The sequence below is a fragment of the Rutidosis leptorrhynchoides genome, chromosome 4, assembly GCF_046630445.1.
Source record: "Rutidosis leptorrhynchoides isolate AG116_Rl617_1_P2 chromosome 4, CSIRO_AGI_Rlap_v1, whole genome shotgun sequence".
Lineage (NCBI taxonomy): Eukaryota > Viridiplantae > Streptophyta > Magnoliopsida > Asterales > Asteraceae > Rutidosis > Rutidosis leptorrhynchoides.
The window spans coordinates 377,522,276-377,525,777 of record NC_092336.1 but is presented as its reverse complement, the minus strand read 5'-3'; the positions used below and the strand labels follow the sequence as shown (position 1 = coordinate 377,525,777).

The 3,502-nt window shown below is 30.0% G+C and overlaps 1 long non-coding RNA gene across 1 annotated transcript; it reads right to left on the bottom strand.

Moving 5' to 3' along the window:
* Nucleotides 1-569: 569 nt before the first annotated feature.
* LOC139844836 (uncharacterized) lies at nucleotides 570-2,831 on the bottom strand. The gene is made up of 3 exons (XR_011758110.1): nucleotides 2,708-2,831; nucleotides 2,076-2,299; nucleotides 570-849 (listed from the first exon to the last, which is right to left on the bottom strand). It is a non-coding gene; the product is annotated as an uncharacterized lncRNA (long non-coding RNA).
* Nucleotides 2,832-3,502: the final 671 nt, after the last annotated feature.

Sequence of the window (3,502 nt, the reverse complement as noted above, 5' to 3'; positions counted from 1 at the left end):
ACACAAATGTTACTTTAGTACCACATAATAATGTCCTAATATAATGATTTTTAAGGTTAGTACCAATAAAAAAGTCCTAATATAAATTTCTTAAACCTTAAAACCACAAAATGGGTCATAATATATAATTATATTTAATTAAGTACCATGAAAATGGGTCCTAATATAATGTTATTATATCAAGCTTATTATGACATAATTATACGTCCTATAAAGTCATAGTAGATCTGGATCCGGTTCGAATATTGGGCTCCGGTTCGAATACTCGATTCCAATTCGGATATTCGGATTTTGTGATGTTTTATCGGATCTGTTTTTATTTAATAGGATTATGGAAACCAAATTAATAAATAATAATTTATATAAAAAAACAAATATGAAATAAAACATAATTATATTTCAATAAATTATTCTCATAACATGAAAACACTAAACATAAAAAATTCATAAATAATCCAACATATAAATACTTCGAATAAATTTTACAAAGAAAGTAAAGATAATGAAAAGCAACGCATAGCATCTTGGATCAACATGTATCTTTATTAATCCAAATATACCACCTACAAATAAATCATCAATGTATAAGTATAAAGGTGCACGTTATATAAATTAAATTTTAACTTAATTTTCGTGTGGCGTAATCATCTACTGTGAAATATGAAACAGTTAAAGGCGGGTTTTTTTTTATAGTTGTTAAACCTATCATACATATAATAAAATTATAATGTAAGCTGATAAGCAACACGAAAAAGATGAAAACATAACCTCGATGAACACGTTCATACGTCAAACCATCTATCATACTCGGTCAGTGGAACTCTCTTAAGAATGCTCCTTATTCAATAGCTGCAATATGAACAAAATCTAACATTGAGTAAAACGATTAAAAGGATTAACGCATGTTGGTACCAAAAATTATTTGAAACAATACATGAATTAATTTGTGTTCAATCTAAGTTCAATCTACGAATTCGATTACTAACAAAAAGTGTCTATTATGACACAAACTGCGTTCCATTTATGTAGATACTAGTAGTAAGGTTTCAGTCGAGTATATGCCCGGCCCGAGACTCTAGAAATAAAGATTCAAGGTATTTACACTAATGTAACTTATATTCACAACCGCATGTTTAACAGCAGACTACAATATACATTATAATTGGATTGAAGTCATACTGAGAATAGGAGCTTCTTTCTAAAGGTATGATCTAAGTTGATCAGATCGTGAACTCATTCCTCGGTGTGTTTCATACATTATTTATTGTAAGTGGTGTTCTTTATACCTCCTGTGCATTTAGAATTAGTTAGGTTTTCCTAAAACTGCACATACGAAACTATTAACATGATCAAGAGCATTGGTCACCGAGACATTTTAACAAACACCTAAGGTGCTTTAAATAAATAAAACTGAATTATTAAAAGCTTATCTCAAGGAACTAAACTATCGCCAGTAACTAAAAATAACTGTTAAACATTGGAATCACCACATACAAGTATGCTTATCTCGTTCATTTGAACGACCACCTATCAAGCACTGGTATAGTCACAATTCTCACCATAATACTTCAATCACTAACATATATATATATATATATATATATATATATATATATATATATATATATATATATATATATATATATATATATATATATATATATATATAGGGTCAGGCTCAATAGGGAAGTAACCAATCGGGGGAAGCGGGGAAGCAAAAAAAAATTTTTTTTTTTACGTTTTTTTTGAAATTTTTTTTTCCGGCATCAAGATCACACGAAAATATGAACATTTATAAGGGACACTTCGTGATGAATGTTATTATTTAGGCGGGAAAACGATCGACAAAAATAACATTCAAGATAATATTGTTCGTGAAGAATTTGAACGTTTTTTTTCTTCATGTTTTGTGAAGTAAAATTTAGCCCGATTTAGAGTTTAGGGTTTAGGGTTTAAGGTTTGGTGTTTTGGGTTTATTCCATGAGATTAGGAAACAAGTATCAACAAACCTTATAAATAAAAACGATGAGTACCTCTTACTTTATGAGTATATAAAACTCAAACTAAGAACTTACGCATGATCCAACCGCAAAAGCCACAAACAACAACATATGTGCTGATATAAACCATAAAGTTGTTCTCTTTACTTTCGGATTTTCCATCGATAGATATAATATTGTTGATCAGCTATTTGCATCATTCATTTCCCTCCCACTCTCCATTGCTCAAAGGAAGATAATCATTTAGAAAATAGTAGCCTAATTGACAAATCATTATGCAATCGTGGCAGCAATGCTTTCTGCAATAACAGATATACAACAACAATAAGAAAATTATCAGCTCTAAAATCATCGAGTCCAATCGATTATAAATATGATTGAAATATAAATCAAGTTCATTCAAGAAATCTCATTCAAGTGCCTGTTGTAAGAAACAACCTAATTCTACAAGTAATAATCTATGTAAAAATCGAGTGAATACATTAGTCTCATTATTTAATCTGGATGATTTGTTTGCATAGACACATTTCTTCCTGCTCCCTAATTCTATAAATACTTTGAAAATCAATTTGTTAAAAATTAAAATTAGGGTTATAATTTGAATTTGAATTGGTAAAAAAAAAAAAAAGTACAGTATGTTCCTATAACACAAAATTAATGAACCTTATATAAGTAAAATAGATCTAGTATATTAAGGCAATACTTACTTTTGGGGAATGACGATGAGAATTGGATTGATCCCACTACCAACCACAGTTTAGCGGATTCTGACACGTCGTCTCTTTCGCTATATTTATAGATTCGAATGACTGCAAGCTTCTATAGTTTTCAGTGTTGTAAAAGTCGGCCAACTTGACCGACGCGTCGGCCGATGCATCGTTTTTTTGGGTTCTCCGTCCCGTGTTTTCTGAAAACGATTCAAAAGATGGTCAAAGCTAAAAGTTCGGTCAAAGTTGGTCAAAAACGGTCAAAAGCATTCAAATTTTTGTGAAGATGTGATATCTTTTAAAATTAGGGTACATTTTCATTTTTTGGGCCGCTCTTTTCTCTGTGTCCTTACTAATTATGTACTCGGTAACATTAATTAAGTTCGAAGTTTTATTGTATTTAATTTCAAATTCTTATTTAAGAAAGTTATGGTACAGAATCAACTATTTTATACATATATAAATATATATTTAAGAAATTATCAATAAAGTCAACGTTGGTCAACGACCGATGCGTCCCCGATGCGTCCCCAATGCGTCCCCGACTCGGCCGACGCGTCCTTTTTAGGTCTCGACCGATGCGTCCCCGACTCGCGACTTTTACAACCTTGATAGTTTTCACTCAATAAACATGATAATCGATTGTGTATATTTGATATAATCCTCCACTTGGTAAACCCTAATTTTAATTTTATTGGGATGAATGCTTCTTTTATATATATATATATATATATATATATATATATATATATATATATATATATATATATATATATATATATATATATATATATA